At 46.9% G+C, this 20365-nt stretch overlaps 2 non-coding genes across 2 annotated transcripts; one reads left to right on the plus strand and one right to left on the minus strand.

The window, feature by feature from the left end:
• Positions 1–17828: 17828 nt before the first annotated feature.
• On the minus strand, positions 17829–17901 carry trnav-cac (transfer RNA valine (anticodon CAC)). The gene has a single exon. It is a non-coding gene; the product is annotated as a tRNA-Val (tRNA).
• A 738-nt stretch (positions 17902–18639) lies between these two features.
• trnap-ugg (transfer RNA proline (anticodon UGG)) lies at positions 18640–18727 on the plus strand. The gene is given in 2 exon segments: positions 18640–18675; positions 18692–18727. It is a non-coding gene; the product is annotated as a tRNA-Pro (tRNA).
• Positions 18728–20365: the final 1638 nt, after the last annotated feature.

Consider the following 20365-nt stretch of genomic DNA (forward strand, 5'->3'; position numbering starts at 1 on the left):
TAAGGCCATTGCAATAACACAGGTATTTATGTCCACCAGTGATAACACCAAACAAATCTCTCAGCACACAAGTGCTTGCAATCTTCATAAATTAAGTGGAACTGTGTTTGTGAGCAGGCATGTACAGGGCAGAAGCCAAGAGTCTGCAACTGCCAGCAGGCCTCAGGTGACCCAGATGACTCAGAGTCCCAAACAAAGGATGAATGCAAGGCAATTCACACCTTGTTGGCGTTGTCGAGGCTTCTATTCAGCCTATTCATGCCACTTCAAAGGGTATGTTTGCAAGAGCTGTGGAAGAATGTGGCATTTCCAACGGGCTTGCGAATGAGCTGCAAGCTCTGCAAAACCTGCTTACCACCATGTGGCAGAGGAAGATCGGCCCATGTTGGATCAAAGCAATTTAGAGCCTCAGAGAGTGGAGGCAGATGCTGAAGTACACGGGGTGCACACATTTTCGACGAAATGTCCACCTATAAAACTAAATGTAAAATTGAATGGCTTACCCGTAACCATGGAACTGGACACTGGCGCTAGCCAATCCATCGTGAGTAAAAAGATGTTTGAGAGACTGTGGTGCAACAAGGCATTCAGATCAGCCCGAAGCCCCATCCACACGAAACTGAGAATGTACATCAAAGAGCTTATCACTGTCCTGGCCAGCGCCATGTTCAAGGTCACCTCCGAGGGCACGTTGCACAAATTGCCACTCTGGATTGTCCCGGGCGATGGCCCCATACTGCTTGGAAGGAGCTGGCTGGGTAAAATCCGCTGGAAATGGGATACCATCCGAGCGCTATCACATGCCGATGAGGCCTTATGTACCCACGTTCTGAACAAATTTCCTTCCCTTTCTGAGCCAGTCATTGGAAACTTTTCCGGGGCGAAGGTGCGGATCCACTTGGTCCCAGAGGCTTGACCCATTCACCACAAGGTGCGAGCGGTACCTCACATGATGAGGAGAGAGTGGAAATCGAGCTGGACAGGCTGCAACACGAGGGCATCATCTCCCCAGTGGAATTCAGCGAAAGGGCCAGACCGATTGTTCCAGTATTCAAAAGTGATGGCACGGTCAGGGTTTGTGGCGATTATAAAGTAACTATTAATCGTTTCTCGCTACAGGACCAATACCCGCTACCTAAGACAGACGATATATTTGGCGCGCTGGCAGGAGGCAAGGCGTTAACCAAGCTTGACCTGACTTCTGCCTACATGACGCAGGAGCTGGAGGAGTCTTTGAAGGGCCTCACCTGCATCAACACGCAAAAGGGCATGTTCAACGACAAAATATGCCCATTTGGAATTCGGTCGGCTGCAGCGATCTTCCAGAGAAACATGGAGAGCCTACGTAATTCGGTACCATACACGGTGGTCTTTCAGGACGAGTTATTGGTTATGGGTCGGGACACCGCCGAAAACATACAGAACCTGGAGGAGATCCTCTAGCGACTGGATCGCGTAGGGCCACGGCTGAAGAGGTCGAAATAGATCTTCGTGGCAACAGAAGTGGAGATTTTGGGGAGAAAGATCACGGCGGATGGCATTCGGCCCACAGACGCCAAGACAGAGTCTATCATGAACGCGCCCAAGCCACAGAACGTCACGGAGCTGCGATCGTTCCTGGGACTCCTCAACTATTTTGGTAACTTCCTACTGGGGTTAAGCACCTTTTAGAGCCCCTACATGTGTTATTGCACAAAGGTGAGAACTGGGTATGGGGAAAAAAAACAAGTAATTGCTTTTGACAAAGCCAGCAACCTTTTATGCTCCAAAAGGCTGCTTGTATTGTATAACCCGTGTAAAAGACTTGTGCTAGCATGTGACGTGTCGTCGTACGGGCTCGGGTGTGTGTTACAACAAGCTGCCATTGCGGCGAAGTTGCAACCTGTCGCCTTTGCTTCAGGAGCTTGTCTCAGGCCGAGAGGGCCTACAGCATGATTGAGAAAGAGGCATTAGCTTGTGTATTCGGGGTAAAGAAAATGCATCAGTTCGTGTTTCGCCTCAAATTTGAGTTGAAAACCGATCACCTGCCCCTCACATCCCTGTTCGCTGAAAACAAGGGGCTAAATACTAATACCTCAGCCCGCATACAAAGGTGGGCACTCATGTTCTCAGCATATAACCAGACCATCCGCTACAGGCCAGGCACTGAGAACTGTGCGGATGCTCTGTCGGCTACCATTGCCCACCACGGGGGTGGAAATGGCGCAGCCTCCAAACTTGTTGATGGTGAAGCAGCCCGCTGACTTGTTGATGGTCATGGAAGCGTTTGAAAATGATTAATCACCTGTTATGGCCCGCCAGATTAGGACTTGGACCAGCCAAGATCCTCTGCTGTCCGTAGTAAAAAAACTGTGTACTGCATGGGAGCTGGGCCAGCATCACGGTTGAAATGCAAGAACCAATCAAGGCGTTCCTTCGACGAAAGGATAGGCTGTCAATTCAGGCAGACAGCCTGTTGTGGGATAACCGCATAGTGCAACCAAAAAAGGGCAGGGAGACGTTCATCTCGGACCTCCACAGCACACACCCGGGTATCGTAATGATGAAAGTGATAGCCAGATCCCACATGTGGTGGCCCGGTATCGACTCTGACTTTGAGTCCTGTGTACGGCAATGCCGTGTATGTGCTCAGTTGAGCAATGCGCCCAGAGAGGTACCACGAAGTTTGTGGTCCTGCCCCTCCAGACCATGGTCGAGGATCCATGTCAACTATGCAGGCCCATTTCTTGGTAAAATGTTCCTGGTGGTGGTGGATGCTTTTCAAAATGGATTGAATGTGAAATAATGTCGGGAAGCACCGCCACCGCAACCATTGAAAGTCTGAGGGCCATGTTTGCCACACACGGCCTGCCTGACATACTGGTCAGTGACAACGGGCCATGTTTCACGAATGCCAATTTTAAAGAATTCATGACCCGCAATGGCATCAAACATGTCACCTCGGCCCCGTTTAAACCAGCCTCCAATGGGCAGGCAGAGCGGGCAGTACAAACCATCAAACAGAGCCTTAAACGGGTCACAGAAGGCTCACTCCAAACCCGCCTGTCCCGAGTACTGCTCAGCTATAGCACGAGACCCCATTCGCTCACAGGGGTGCCCCCGCCTAAGCTACTCCTGAAAAAGACACTTAAAAGCAGACTCTCGCTGGTCCACCCCAACCTGCATGATCAGGTAGAGAGCAGGCGTCAGCAACAAAATGTAAATGATGGTCGCGCCACTGTGTCACGGGAAATTGATCTGAATGACCCTGTTTATGTGCTAAACTATGGATATGGTCCCAAGTGGATCGCGGGCACGGTGATAGCTAAAGAAGGGAGTAGGGTGTTTGTCGTCAAACTCGACAATGGACAAATTTGCAGAAAGCACCTGGACCAAACGAGGCTGCGGTTCACAGACTGCCCTGAACAACCCACAGCAGACACCACCTTTTTCGAACCCACAACACATATCCAAAGGATCAACGACACCACCCCGGACAAGGAAATCTAACTCATCACACCCAACAGCCCAGCAAGGCGAGACTCACCCAGCAGCCCTGCAGGGCCAACAACACGCCAGCCCAGCGAGGGCACAGCCAACACACCAGAACAGACATTTGTACCGAGGCGATCCACCAGGGAAAGAAAGGCTCCCGACCGCCTCACCTTGTAAATAGTTTTCACTTTGACTTTGGCGGGGCAGTGATGTTGTGTCTCTGTAAAGCATGCACTCCCATGATCCACCACCAGGGAGCGCATCCGTTGAAGTCCCAAGGGGTCCCAAGAGACTGTTCGATGCTCTAGTTACAAGTTATTATTCTGGAAAGTTACAGACCGGGCACTTGTTCAGTGTTGCTGGAAGACCCAGTGACCGGAATATCCTCTACCCGGGGTTTTCCTGAGCCTGTGCTCGGTGTACGGGGAGCTTTGGTCCGGGTCCGAGATAGCTTGCATCATGTGACAATGTACCCCGGACTGCTCTTGTTCCATTTTATCGTCCATAAGTTTTCATTTCAAAAATGTTTCCGCCAACAGGCGCTCAATCCCTCTCTCTGCAAAACGTTCCTTTCACAAACATTTCTCAGACCGGAACTGCACCAAACAACAATGTTCCTTTCAAAGTCATTAAACTCGCCAATTTCCACATCCGCAATTTTAAGGACAAGGACTGAAAGCGCATTGCGATCAGAAAATTTCCGGACCCCCTGTGGTTAATGACAGAGCTTTTGATGGTTGATCTCCATACACACCTTGGAATTCAGGAGGACCTGTTTCGTGTTTTGAAGTTCGAGATAAACCTACGGGGCGGAGCCAACAGGCGCCTGGCAGCAATCAGCGACAGGACGATGCAACTTCAGCAGGCCCGGCTATCAACGGCATTACCATCGCCGAATCCCCCGCCATCAACAGGCTGGGATCACCATTGACCACTAACTGAAGGAGATTGACAGGAGTGATGCTGAGAAGCCCGGCTAGCTCAGTCGGTAGAGCATAAGGCTCTTAATTTCAGGATCATGGTTTCGAGCGCCACGTGGGTGAATTAGTTTTCTTAAACTTTTATGTTGCTTTCACGGGAATTAATCTGCTTTTGCACAATGAAAGAAATGCTAACAGTTTTGGTCTCCTTATTTAAGGAGGGATATACTTACATTGTAGGCAGTTCAGACAAGGTTCACGAGGATGCAGGAAGAATGTTTCCGATGACAAGTTGGCAAAAATAATTCAAGTCTGTGAGATACTCAATCATTATTTCAATCATTAATCCACCCACAACATTTGAGATACAAAAAGGATCCATAGCTTTGCCAAGCCCAGCTAGCTCAATTGGTCAAACATAAAACTCTTAATCTCAGGGTTGGGGTTTGAGCCCCACGTTGGGTAAATAGCTTTTGTTGCAAGCCAGTAATGACATGGATTCTTTCATTAATCAACCCCAACTGACAGTAACAAAGCCCCGCCTAAAGAATGAGGAATTGTGGGTGACTGCATGTTGATCAGCAGAGAACTTCCTCCTCTCCGATTCCATTAAGGCTCAGCCTCCCACGATCACCTCTCGACAGTACAGGCTGCTGTCCAGATCGATTATACAGAGGCTTGGAATACAAGAGCAGGGAGGTTATTCTTGAACTGTTAGGCGAAAGCTAGAGTAGTGCATGCAGTTCTGGTCACCACTTTACAGCAAGGACGTGATTGCACTGGAGGTTTATGAGGATGTTGGCGCGACTGGAGAATTTTAGCTCTGAGCACAGATTTGTTTTCCTTGGAAGAGTGGATGCTGAGGCGAGACCTGATTGAGGTGCATAAAATTGTGAAGGGCCTGGATAGAGTGGACAGGAAGGACCTTTTTCCCTTAGAAGAGGGGTCAACAACCAGGGGGCACAGATTTAAAGTAATTGTTCGAAGGTATAGAGGGTATTTGAGGGGAAATCACTGGAACTCACTGCCTGAAAGGGTGGTAGAGGCAGAAACACTCAGCACATTTAAAAAATACATGGATGTGCACCTGAAGTGCCGTAACCGACAGGGCTATGGACCGAGAGCTGGAAGTGGCACTGGGCTGGGGAGCTGCTTGTCGGCTGGCACGGACACGATGGGACGAATGGCCTCCTTCCGCGCTGTAAATTTCTCTGATTCCATGATGAGCAATTAACATTTTAAACCAGCCTCCTAAAACACAGAGTGTGTAAAGTCAGATAGTTGATAAAAATTCCTATAGGGACACACAGGGTAAGATAAAGGAAAAAGGGAAGTTTACGACAGATAGCGAGAACTCGACTCTGCAGAAACTCGAGAGGAGTATAAAAAGAGCAGGGGTGCAGGATCAGAACAGTCACGATATTATTGGATGGTGGAGCAGGCTCGAGGGGCCGAATGGCCGACTCCTGCTCCTTACGTACTTATGTTAATTGTTGAATTATTGCCCATTGCACGCACTTTACTTGAGGTGTGTGATTCAGAATGTTCATTTCCAAGTTCGCCGATGACACTAAACTGTGTGGCGGTGTGAGCTGTGAGGGGAACGCTCAGAGGCTTCAGGGTGATTTAGACAGGTTAGGCGAGTGGGCAAATGCATGGCAGATGCAGTATACTGTGGATAAATGTGAGTTTATCCATGTTGGGGGCAAAAACACTGGGGCAGAATATTACCTGAAAGGCGGCAGATTACGAAAAGGTGAGGTGCAACGAGACCTGGGTATCATGGTTCATCAGACATTGAAGGTTGGTTTACAGGTGCAACAGGCAGTGAAGAAGGCAAATCGTATGTTGGCCTTCATAGCTCGAGTATTTGAGTATAGGAGCAGGGAGTACTTACTGCAGTTGTATAGGGTCTTAGTGAGGCCTCACCTGGAATATTGTGTTCCGTTTTGGTCTCCTAATCTGAGGAAGGACGTTCTTGCTGTTGAGGGAGTGCAGCGAAGGTTCACCAGACTGATTCCCGGGATGGCTGGACTGTCATATGAGGAGAAACTGGATCAATTGGGCCTTTATTCACTGGAGTTTAGAAGGATGAGAGGGTAACTCATAGAAACATTTAAAATTTGGACGGGACGGGACAGGTTAGATGCAGGAAAATGTTCCCGATGTTGGGGAAGTCCATAACCAGGGGACATAGTCTAAGGATACGGGGCAAGCCGGACTGACATATGAGGAGAGACTGAATCAACTGGGCCTTTATTCATTGGAATTTAGAAGCATGAGCGGGGATCTCATAGAAACATTTAAAATTCTGATGGGACTGGTTAGTGCCAACTTTAGCTCAGCCGGTAATTTGTAAAACCAACTTTGTGAAAAGTTTGAATTTGTCTTAATGTAATCGTTGCCTGGTGTTTTTGTTGTCATTTTCAATCTCCTTCTTTCACACTGAAACAAATGGTAACCCTATTTGTAAATTAGGAATGCTAGATTTTCAGAGAGCATATTTAAATGCTCCACAAAAACATTCTGATCACGACAGCTACCGGGGTTCGATTCCCAGTTAGAGAAGTAATTTTGCTACCACCGTTTTTAATTAAAGTGAAGTAATTTAATTAAATTACACAGATGACCCAAAGCACTTCAGAGTGGTGTCAAAACAAATGAGTTGGTAATTAGAAATAAGGAATGTCAGAAGTTGGATTTGAGTTTCTGGGATGGGGTATAAATAACCCTCTGTGCACTGGAACTGGGAAGGGTGAATAATGAATTAGTTGTTTCCGGGTTTGAAATGCGGCTTGTATCTGCTGGTATTAACCGATAGCATTGTTTAGCAGAATGAAAGAAATGCTAACATGATCACTGAGGGACAGTCGAAACTTCAACAACTCAATTTTAATAATTTGTGAAACTTGAATCATTGAGGAAGTTCGATTCCATTTCTGATTTTACACACTTTGTATTTTCGGAGACTGGTTTGAAATGTTCATTGCTCATCATGGAATCAGAGGAGTTTACAGCACGGAAAGAGGCCATTGTCACATGAGCAATGAACATTGAAAACTAGTTTTTGTTTCAGAAATAATGCTTCGCCAGGGCTTGAACCGGGAACCTTTCGCGTGTGAAGCGAATGTGATAACCGCTACACTACAGAAACTGATGCCGAGTTGGATGCCCAGAGAGAAGTGTTCAGCAACAAGCTGAAATACTCAATCCCTCTCTCTGCAAAAAGTTCCTTTCACAACATTTCTCTGACCGGAACTGCACCAAACAAAAATATTCCTTTCAATTGTGCAAATTAATTTCGTTTAACTTTTATTTTGCTTTCATGCGATAACATCGTTAATGAATCGATAATCTTCTTTTGCACAATGAAAGAAATACTAACTGAGGGAAAGTCAGTCGGTCAATGATTGGTTCTGTGCTCTGCATGTTGGTAATGTAGCCAAGATGATCCAAAGATCGGTGGGAAAGCAAGTTGTGAGGAGGACACAAACAATCTGCAAAGCGATATCGATAGGCTCAGTGGCTGGGCAGTAATTTGTCAGATGGAGTATAATGTGGGAAATATGAGGTTATCCACTGTGGTCGGGATAATAGTCAGGCCATCCTGACTATTCAGTGCTGTGTGTGGTCATCTGCAGGTTGATTTTGAATTTTTGTGTCCTGTCACGTGAAATAAATGAGGGCAGCAGGCGTATCTCTGCCTGACACCGGGGAAATAGTGAGAGAGACCTTGGAGCAAGGGTCTGGTTATTGCCAAACAGCAAAGGAAATATTAATTCTGGAATAAAAATGTCTGAAAGAACAGGGATCTCGACCTGATTGGAACACACAACCTACAGATCTACAGTTACACACACTACCGTTGCGCCACGAGGCCTACACAGTGAGTTGGAGATGTTTGTCGAAATGTAAATTCTGCAATACAAAGAGCTTGGAAATCAGGAGAACCAGTTTCGAGGTTTGAAGTTCGAGATAAACCCAGGGTGCGGAGCCAACTGGCCCCTGGCAGCCATCAGCGACACGAAGATGCAACTTAAGCAGTACTGGCGAACTCAGTCGGGAGAGTATGAGACTCTTAATCTCAGGGTGGTGAGTTCAAGCCCCAAGTTGGCCGATTTAATTTCCTTAAATTTTTATGTTGCTTTTACAGGAAAACATCATTAATTAACCCATAAATTATTTAGCACAATGAAAGAAATGCGAACTGAGGGAGAGTTGATCATTTAATCATTTGTTCTGTGCTCTGTAGAAGAACACAAGAACCAGGAGCATGAGTCGGCCATTTGGCCCTTCGAGCCAGCTTTCTTTTGCACTGAAACAAATTTAACCGTGTTTTTAAATGAGCAGTGCGAGATATTTAGAGGGCACCTTTCAATGCTTCATAAAACCATTCTTTCGTGACAGCCACCCGGGAACGATTCCCGGCTTGGGAAGTAACTTTGATATCACTGTTTGTAATTGAAGTGGGGTCATTTTAGTAAGTTCGATGGATGTTCCAAAGCACTTCAGAGTGGTGTCAAAACAAATGAGTTTGTAATAAAAAACACTGAATGTCAGGAGTGGAATTTGAACCCACGCCTCCAGAGGAGACCGCTCGGCCATCCTGACTGTTAGATGCTCTAGTTGCAAGTTATTACACTGGAAAGTTTCAGAACGGGCACTTTCTCAGTGTTGCTGGAAGGCCCAGTGACCGGGATATCCTCTCCCCCGGGGTTTTCCTGAGCCTGTGCTCGGTGTACGGGGACCTTTGGCACGGGTCCGAGGTAGCTTAAATGTGTAGGCTGCTTGCAATCTTCAGGTGGTCTCTTACCAGTGTGCTCAATTCTTCAAACGACTTGCTTGCTGGTTTCTAGGGTGCCAGCAGGTCCTTCATTAAAGCCTATGTTTTCGAGCCACAGCTGGTCAAGAGATGGGCTCTTCTCTTGTCTGCCTTATTGTCGCCGAACCATTCTTTAGTTACAAAGCTTTGCTGGAGCCTTTCTATAAAGTCCTCCCAATTATCTCCAGCATTGTATTTTTCACCTGAGCCGTTGGTCGCCATTCTGTGGATTCTGTAATCCCATTACTCGTCGCCACTGTAAAGTCCTGACCCTGTAATGAAGACTCACACGAGGCACATACTGAAGTCAAGGTCACTCAGGACCTGCACCTTTATTACACAGCTCTCGAATGCCACACTTGCCTGAGACCTGTCCTTATAAACCTGTCTGGGAAAGGTATCCAGTGTCTCCTGCAAATGCACCCCTGGTGGTAAGGTAAGCTTGTGGTTACAGGTCATCTCTGGTTACAGTCATGTATGGCATGGTAAGGTACAGTTATGTAAAGTAGTGTGAGATACATGACAGTATTGGTATTCATGGTGATTACAGCAATTAATAATCGTCTCACAGACCTCAATTATTTTTACGCGATGAATTGATCGAGGATTGAAACCAGGTTGGTGCGCCAGATCTTAACCCCTCGACAACCAGGGAACAGTTACGATACATGTCGATATATTTATATATATTTATAAATGAACCTGAATATCAACGGCTACCTACCGAGACCTCGTGGTGGAACTGTAGTGTGTCTAACTTTGAGTGAAAGAAATTGTTCCACAGTGACACCCATTTCATCTTTTGTTCCCTTTTAAACACTAGAAACTGAGACAGGGGAATAAATAGAGAAACCAAAGCACAGGGATATAGACAAGAGGAAGAGAGAAGGGGAAAGACACTGTCCCCACCCAGAACTAATGCAGAAACCCCTCTGCTGCGCTCGGGGTGACCACCCACAGCCTGGATACATTAACGTCCCAACAGCTCATTGACTGTCGGAGTGGGACCGTGCGGTGCTTCAGAAGACAGGTCGAAAAAGCGATGTCACTGATTCCGTCTCATGTGCTCCTCCGATCAAGAAGAGCAACACACTAAAAATGCTTCAATACTGGTTACACGTTATCTTCACATTCGTTAAACAGTTGGCTCGTTGGTCTAGGGGTATGATTCTTGCTTCGGGGTTGATACTTGAAATTTGCGATCGGTCCCGAGTTCAGGTTCCTGACGAGCACTCAGTTTATCCAAGAATTTTGCAGTTGCATCGAACTTTTGCAAAGAAGGACTTGCATTTCTCCAACACCTTTCAGCAACTCATGATGCCCCAAAGCGCTTCACAGCCGTTGAGTTATGGTTGAAGTATTGTAATATGGGGAAAGATGTGCCCAAATCACCCTACACGAACCGCAACTCTTTGCGAAGGAGTTCGGTGCCTCAGGGACTTGGACTTTCTATGAATGAGTTCTGCTTGTACCTGCGTTCAAGCTTGAAACAGTAAAAGGGCTTCCATCTCACGGGAGCAGCGTGCAGCGGTTAGTGAGTAGGTGACCAGGTTGATGTGCGCCGCTTTCAGTATTTGAAATTTCACCAAACAAAGAAACGGTGAATCCAACTGTCCCTTTATGCGACGGATTGAAGGGATCGGTGCTCCAAACAGAGCTGGAACACGCGCAGTGCATGAATAGGTTCCGCAACATTAAATGTCAGAGTTATTAAGCAGACAATAATTAAACATACACTTAACAGTACTTGCACCCAAACAATGCGAATGTTAGCAGAAGAACTAAAACACGTTACAGTTCCCAGCTCGGTGTACAAATTGATCAAACATTAATCGGATTCGAAACTATCTGTTCCAAATGCCACATTTCATATCTTTTCCTTACCCCTGCTATGTGACAAATTAAACTTTTAATAGTATTACCTAACACAAGTGCCCAACTTCTGATGGAACTTCATTAACCTGAAACGTTAACTCTGTTTCTCTCTCCACAGATGCTGCCTGACCTGCTCAGTGTTGCCAGCATTTACTCTTTTTATTCTCCAAAATTATAATTCGAATCACTTCCCTTGTCATCTAACTACACTAGTTCCTGATATGTAGCCTTGTCCTACAAACCAGGCTCCTTTCGGATGATTCAGGCATTCATTGGAATTATAACTTCTAAACGATAACAATTATGTGAAGTATGTAACTATGTAATACTTGCCACCAGAGAGCGCGACTGTTGGAATCCTAATGGCCACCTGCCCACACGTGCACGGCCAGTATAAAAGGTTGGCTGCCATGTTGTTCAGGCACACTGGAGTTGTAATAATGAAGACTAAGGTCACACTAAGTTTAGCTTACAGTACTCAGCCTCGGGGAGTTCTTCTACACACAACATTGGCGACGAGTAACAGATTTCGAACTTTCACGCAACCATGGCTGCTGTTGGAATATTAGAGAGATCCATCGAGGATGATGTTTGGGAAGCCTTCGACGAGCAGCTCGACCAGTACTTTGTGGCCAACGAGCTGGAAGGAGACACTAACATGGCCAAGCACAGGGTGGTTCTCCTCACTGTCTGTGGGCCTAAAATATACAGCCTCATCAAGAATCTGCTCACAACGACAAAACCAACGGAGAAGGAATATTCAGAGTTGTGCACACTGGTTTGGGACCACCTCAAGCCGAAGGAGAGTATCCTCATGGCCAGATATCGTTTATACACGCACCATCGCTCCGGGACAAGGACGTGGCAGATTATGTCACCGACCTGAGACACCTCGCGGGACCTTGCTATTTTGGAGCTGCGTTGGGGGAAATGCTGTGGGAATTTTACGTGCTGGGCATCAGCCACGAGGTCATTCTTCGAAAGCTGCTGGCTGCTGAAACCCGAGAACTGAGCAGGTCCATCGCGATCGCCCAGGCATGCATGGCCACGGACGGTAACATCAAACAGATACCTTCTCAACATCGAAGCTCACCGTCAAGTACTGTGCATAAAATGCTGTTGCTAGCAGGCCGAACTGCATATGGCAGAGTCTATACGTCTGTGGCTGCAAGATCTGTGATGACTCAGAGTGCGCCATCGGGGGTGAATGTGAATCTATTAGCACCGTGTTGGTGCTGCGGGGGTAATCTTCGGGCCCATCAATGTCGATTCAAGCACGACCTGTGCAAAGGCTGCACAACGATGAGGTACCTCCAGTGAATGTGCAAACGTGCTGTGACATACCACGTGGCTGAGGATGATCGATCCGGCACGGATCACGCAGCACAGGCAACTCACCCCGAGGAACAAGGACTCCCAGGTGCCGGTGGGGATGCTGCATTTTATCAGGGAGCCTTTGAGGGTGTGCCCGAAACGTTTCATCTGCCCACCTCGGGCTCTCTTACCGTGTCGGAGTTCTGAGTTGAGCGCTTGGTTAGGGAGTCTCATGTTGGGCATGTGGACAATGTGGCCTGCCCAGCGGAGCGTGTCGAGTGACGTCAGTGCTTCAATGCTGGGGATGTTGGCCTGAGCGAAAACACTGATGTTGGTGCGTCTGTCCTCCCAGGGGATTTTCAGGATCTTGCGGAGACAGCCCTGGTATTTATTTGTCCAGTGATTTGAGATGTCTGCTGTAAATAGTCCATGTCTCGGAGCCATACCGCGGGGCAGGTATCACCACCGCCCTGTAGACCATAAGCCTGGTGCCAGATTTGAGGTCCTGGTCTTCAAACACTCTCCTCCTCAGGTGATCGAAGGCTGTGCTGGCACACTGGAGACGGTGTTGGACCTTGTCATCGATGTCTGCCCTTGCTGATAGTAGGTTCCCGAGGCATGGAAAAGGTTCCACAGACGTGGAAAAGGCACTTGCAGCCTTCCTAAATATAGCACACTTATTCTATTCTCTTAAAACAAGTTCCTAATTCTCGGCTAGCTGTGTAGGTTAGAGCTGTGGTTTTATCCTACGATAGATTCGACCATAGTGTTTCCGTAGTGTAGACGTTATCACATTCTCCTCACACACGAAAGGTCCTCGGTCCGAAACCGGGCGGAAAGATCTTGAAAACTTGAAAATGGGCCGAATACCTGACGCCTGTTCCTAACTCTTACTTTCTTATGATCTCTTGACCTTTCACAGAAGAACAAACTCTCCTCTGAACATGCATGAGAAAGCTCCAGAAAATATTTCTCCCTGACGTGCTTTCGCGTGTGTGGCGAACGTGTTAACCATTACACTGCGGAATCATCTCCACTTTCAGCACCAGATTACCAAAATTAAACCCAATGAGATCGGGATAAAAGTTCCTCACATGCTCAGAGCAAAATATATGATTGATGGTCTACAAAAGAATGAACAAACTTCAGCACCAGGTCAGACGGAAATGTTCATCGAGCAGGTGGACTGATGAATCGCACTTTTGAGGAGTTGGTGGTGACAAAATAAATTGGTTCCGCTTATTGTTTAAATATAAGAAATGGCAGAACTAGGACATGAACGCACATCTCCAGAGGAGACAATGACCTGATCACAGCACATTAGACCGATCGCCCATCCTGACTATCCAGTGTTGTGTGTGGCCACTTGCAAGTTGATTTTCAACTTTTGTGTCCGGTCACATGAAATAAATTAGGGCAGCAGGCGTATCTCTGCCTGACACCGGGGAAACAGTGAGACATGCCTTGGAGCAAGGGTTTGGTTATTTCGACACAGCAAAGGAAATATTAATTCTGGAAGAACAATATCCAAAAGAACAATGACCAGTGAGCACCCTCTGTGCTGATCGGGAATGTGTTGGCTCATCTCAAACAACTTCTGTCCCACACTGAAAGTTCTCAATCCTTCTCCTCTGCTGCCCTTTACAGAAATGTCACCAATCACCCAGCCATCGTGTTCACTTCCACATCCTCACAGAGGGGCCACAGAGGCTCCTACCGTCTCCCCGCGATCAGCGAACTCACCCAGTTTACAAAATTAAACCACAAACACGTGCCTGGCAAAGGGCAGGAGAAGCCAGATCGTCTGTAAGCTCGGTCTATCACAGAAAGTATTGGTATTCATGGTGATTACAGCAATTATTAATCGACTCACAGACCTCAATTATTTTTATGCGATGAATTGATCGAGGATTGAAACCAGGTTAGTGCGCTGGATGTTAACCCCTCGAACACCAGGGAACAGTTACGATACATGTCGATATATTTATATATATTTATATATGAACCTGAATGTCAATGGTTAGCTACCTAGACCTCGTTGTGCCCGAGGTAGTGTTTCTAACTTTGAGTGAGAGAAAATCTTCCACAGGGACACCTGTCATGTGTCCTACATGGTTATTGCTTGTACTATTACAAGGTGTGCACCAGAGGGCACCGCAGTGGGAGACTTGTAGCTTACCTGTACAGGTGTGCCTGGCCTAGTATAAAAGGCAGGCGACCAGGTGTGATCCTCACTCTGTGGTTATCAATAAAGAACTAAGGTCACTACAGTTCAAGCACGACACATTGTCTCGTGGAGTCATCATCAGAGCATCTGAAGGTATAACAATTGGCGACGAGATTACGGACCTTCACACGAAAATGGCTAACCTTGGTACGTTGCAGCAGTTCGCTGATGGTGATGAGTGGGAAGCCTTTGTGGAGAGGCTCGACCATTTCCTCACAGCAAACGACCTGGCAGGTGACAACCAGGTCACACTGGCTGATAAGTGCAGACCTATCCTGCTAACCAGTTGTGGGCCCACCGTCTACGGCCTCGTCAGGGACTTGCTGGCACCAATGAAGACAACGACCAAGGCGTACGAGGAGCTTGTAACACTGATCCAAGAACAACTCAAGCCCAAAGAGAGCATCCTCACAGCCAGACAGCGGTTTTATACACAGCGACGGCCCGAAGGCAAGGAGATCACGAAATATCCTGCAGACCTCAGGAGGCTGGCGGCACCGTGGGATTTTGGTGACCACCTCACCGAAGCATTGCGGGATATCTTTGTCATCGGAATCGGCCACGAGGGCCTACTTCATAAGCTACTGTCAGCGGATACCACAGTCACATTGCAGAAGGCCATGTCCATGAGCCAAGCATTCATGACCTCGACCTGTGGCTCTCGGCGGATGACTCATCCTCAGGACTCAAACCCGGCAAGTACTGTACACAGAGTGGTGCCTTTTAGAGGCTGGACTGGAGAACATGAACCTTCTCAGGGGAGAGAGAACAGGCCCCCGAGTCCCTTAACTCAAATCCATGGTCAGATCAGCCATGATCTTATTAAATGTCAGAGCAGGATCGAGAGGCCGAATGGCCGAATCCTGTTCCTATTTTTTATGTTCTTATGTTAATCAATTAAGGAGCTTGAATCATTGATGACGTTATCTCCCCTATCTGATTTTACACACTCTGTATTTCGGAGACTGGTTTAAAATGTTCACTGCTCATGCGACAAGGAACCTGGGGCGAATTTTGTTCAATTTATTTCACAGCAAATGTAGTCTCCAAAATAATGTTTCTACATGGGTTCAAACCGAGGACTTTTCACGTGTGGTTCTCCACAGTGGTGGAGGTTGAGCTCGAGTTTAAAATGGTGCATTCGATCCACTTTGAAAATGCATCTACAACTACGAGGAACATTTTGCCCATGAATGGGCCCGCATAGTCGACGTGCACCCGCGACCACAGTTTGGAAAGCCAGGGCCAGGAGCTCAGTGGAGCCTCCCTGGGGGCATTGCTGAGTTGGGCACAAATAGTGCATCTTCGGACGCAGAGCTCCAAGTCCGCGTCAATACCAGGCCACCAGACGTGGGATCTGGCTCTGGCCTTCATGAGAACGATCCCCGGGTGCTCGCGGTGGAGCTCCGGGACAAATGGCTCTCTGCCTCGCAGAGGCATGACTACTCGGCTGCCCCACATCAGGCAGTCTGCTTGTAGTGATAGCTCATGCATGCTCCTGTGAAAGGGTTTTAATTCCTCGGGGCAGGCATCACGAGCCTCTGCCCAGTCACCGGTTAGGACACATCTTTTTACTAAGGATAACGTGGGGTCGCTGGCCGTCCAGGCTCTGATTTGGTGAGCTGTTATGGGCGAACCTGTGGACTCAAAGGCATTGATTGCCAAGACTATCTCACTGTCCTGTTCGTCAGACGCTACCGTGGTCGGCGGGGGAACCATGCTGAGCGCGTCGGCCCAGTTGTCTGTACCTGGTCTGTGCCTGATGGTATCGTCGTAGGACGTCAGCATGAGTGCCCACCGTTGAATTCGCGCCGAGGTGTTGCCGTTTATTGCCTTACAGAAACTTCTGGTACAACAGCCCCAACAGAGGGGAGCTGACCAGTGAGCTCCCTCTGTGCTGATCCGGAATGTGTTCGCTCACCTTAAGCAACTTCTGTCCCACACTGAGGGCCCAAGTTTCGGGTGGAGTTGCTCCTAGTTTTTTGGAGCAAGTAGTTTTGTTTGGAGAATGTTAGAAATTGCAATTCTCGGATATTACTTTGTTCCAGTTCTACTGAATTAATCGAGGTTGGCTTCAGGTAAGGTATTTTTTTCCAAAAGGGGTTGTGTCCAGCCACTCAGGCCTGTTTTGCAAGTTTCGGCAGTGAAAACTTACTACAAACTAACTTTAGCTGGAGTAAGTGCCCACTTTTGTAAGTTCAGAACAACCTTACCTCGAGGTAAGCTCAGTGCAGGCACAGCCAGAGAAGGGGTGGGTATTAAACACAAAAAGGACTGAAGCATTAAACACCTCACTTAAAATGTCCAAAAACCTCTTTTGATGATATCTTGCCTTATATCTGCTGAATGAGGATAGTTGCTTCTCTTTTTATAAATAAACAAGTGTAGCCTCCTGGCTGGGGAAGGCACATTTCGGCTGCTTTCTGATGAGCTGTGAGAGATTATTAAAAGGTCCGAGGGTCCTGTAGCCCCCCACACCAGAATATCCTCCCCCCGGGGTTTTCCTCAGCCTGTGCTCGGTATACGGAGAGCTTTGGCCCGGGTCCGAGGTAGCTTGCATCCCAGGGATGAACAATAACCCTCTGAGATCTGGAACTGGGAAGAGCGAATAACTAATGAGTTGTTTGTGCGTTTGAAATGCGGCTTAGATCTGCAGGTATTAACCGAGGCAGGGGCTGTGAGACATTGCATAGTGTTCAGGTTTAATCACAGCAATATCCGCAGTCAGGAGCTGAAAAGGACGAAGAGCTGAAAAAACACAAGAAAAAAGCTAAAAAATGTCAGCAAGAGTGGTAAACTCTTTAATGTGTTTCCTGCTCGTTTAGTGGTGCGGCGCTCACAGAGGGAGCCCGGATTCAGAAAGTAACTCTTTCATTCAAAATCTTTAAAATAATGACATGCAATGAATTAAACTGTGTGTCGGGGGAAGGGGGTTGGTGAAGATTATTTGTTTTATTCCCCATTCATTAACCGACAGCGTTGTTTTGTAGAATTGTTACTGAGGGTCAGTGGAAACTTCAATAACTGAACTTTAATCATTCGAGGATTTTAAATCATTGATGACGTTTTCGCCCTCATCTGACTTTACAACTCTGCATTTGGGAGACTGATTTAAAATGTTCAGTGCTCATGCGACAAGGAACCTGGGGCGACTTTTGTTCAATTTATTGCACGCCAAAAATAGCCTCCAAAATAATGTTTCTGCCCGGGCTCGAACCGGGGACCTTTCGCGTGTGAGGCGAACGTAATAACCGCTACACTACAGAAACGCTGTGATTCAAATAATCTCAGGAATATAACTAGAGCGTTAACCTACACAGCTGGCCGATACTTCAGGAGCTGGTTTTACGAGAAGAGAATGATGGTGCAAATTTTAGGAAGGCTGTGAGTGTGGCAGGAATTGATCTCGTGTTTCCCAGACTTTACACATAGGAACAGGAGATGGCCATTTAGCAGCGAGTGGTTAGGATCTGGAATGCACGGCTTGAAAGGGCGGTGGAGGAAGTCTCAATCTTATCTTTCAGACGGGAGTTGGATAAGTATCTGAAAGTTCACTTGCAGAGCACAGAAGAAATGATTCAATTATGGAATTCCTTCAGTTAGCATTTCTTTAATTGTCCAAAAAAAGATTGTGGTTTCATTAATGATGATTCTCGATGAAAGCAATATTAAATTAAAATAAATGCAATCGCCCAACATGGGGCTCAAACCCACGCCCCTGTCATTAAGTTTCTCAGGTTTTACCGACTGAGCACTCCGGGCTTCTGGCTAACGCTGGATTTGATCGCTCATTGCAGCCAGGTGCCTGTTGGCCACCCGCAGCCTGGATACACTAACGTCCAAACAGTACATTGACTGTCGGAGTGGGACCGTGCAGTGCTTCAGAAGACAGGTCGAAAAAGCAAAGTCACTGATTCAGTCCCATGTGCTCCTCCGATCAAGAATAGCAACACGCTAAAAATGCTTCAATAATGGTTACACCTGAGCTCCACATTTGTCAATTAGTTGGCTCGTTGGCCTAGGGGTATGGTTTTCGCTTTGGGGTTGTTACTTGAAATTTGCGAGAGGTCCCGGGTTCAAATCTCGGACGAGCCCTCAGTTTAGCTCTGAATTTTAAAATTGCATCGAACTTTTGCAAAGAAGGACTTGCATTTCTGCAACACCTTTCAGGAACTCATGACGCCCCAAAGCGCTTTACAGCCGTTGAGTTATGTTTGAAGTGCTGTAGTGTGGGGAAAGATGTGCCCAAATCACCCCACACGAACCGCAACTCTTTGCGAAGGAGTTCGGTGCAAAGAATCAGGTATCTCAGGGACTTGAACTTTCTATGAATGAGTTCTGCTTGTACCAGCATTCAAGCTTGAAACAGCAACTGGGCTTCCATCTCACGGGAGCAGCGTGTAGCGGTTAGTGAGTCGGTGACCAGGTTGATGTGCGCCGCTTTCAATCTTTAAAATTTCACCAAACAAAGAAACGATGAATCCAACTGTCCCTGTAAGCGACAGATTGATGGGATCGGTGCTCCAAACAGAGCTGGAACACGCGCAGTGCAGGAATAGGGTCCGCAACATTAAATGTCAGAGTTATTAAGCAGACAATAATTAAACATACACTTAACAACAGTACTTACACCCAAACATTGCAAATGTTAGCCGAAGAACTCAAACACGTTACAGTTCCCAGCTCGATGTACAAATTGATCAAACATTAATCGGATTCTAAACTATCTGTTCCAAATGCAACATTTTATATATTTTCCTTACCCCTGCTACGTGACAATTGAAATTTTTAATAGTATTACCTAACACAACAGCCCAACTTCTGATGGAAGGTCATTAACCTGAAACATTAACTCTGTTTCTCTCTCCACAGATGTCGCCTGGCCTGCTCAGTGATTCCAGCATTTACTCTTTTTATTCTCCAAACTTATAAGCAGAGTATCACTTCCCTTGTCATCTAACTACACTCCTTCCTGATATGTAGCCTTGTCCTACAAACAGGCACCTTTCGCACGATTCAGGCATTCATTGGAATTATATCTTCTTAACGATAACAATTACGTGATGCATGTAACTATGTAATACTTGCCACCAGGGGGCGCGACTGTTGGAGTGCTAATGGTCACCTGCCCACACATACAGGGCCAGTATAAAATGTTGGCTGCCATGTTGTTCAGGCGCTCTAGAGTTGTAACAAAGAAGAATAACTTCACACTAAGTTTAGCTCACAGTACTCAGCCTCGGGGAGTTCTTATTTTCACAACAATTTGCGACGAGTAACAGAATACAAATCTTCACGCAACCATGGCTGCTGTTGCAATATTAGAGAGATTCACAGAGATTGAAATAAATGAGGGCAGCAGGCGGAACTCTGCCTGACACCGGGGAAACAGGGAGACAGACCTTGGAGCAACGGGATATGGATTGAGTCGGCAAAACTCGAAGCATCTGATCCAGGAGATTCGCGGGGCGCGGAAATTCGGGAGTTCAATGACTTTGAAAGGAACATTTTTATTTGCCGTTTTGTTCAGAGAAATGTTTGTGAAAGGAATTTTTTGCAGAAAGGGATGCAGTATTTAACCTTCTACCTCAACACTTCTTTCTGGGTGTCAGGATCACATTTCGGTTCAATGTTATTCTTCCAGAATGAATATTTCATTTGCTGTTTGGCAATAACCAGACCCTTGCTCCAAGGACGGTCTCACTGTTTCCCCGGTGTCAGGCAGAGATACGC

This window comes from Pristiophorus japonicus, chromosome 25, assembly GCF_044704955.1.
Source record: "Pristiophorus japonicus isolate sPriJap1 chromosome 25, sPriJap1.hap1, whole genome shotgun sequence".
Classification (NCBI taxonomy): Eukaryota; Metazoa; Chordata; class Chondrichthyes; family Pristiophoridae; genus Pristiophorus; species Pristiophorus japonicus.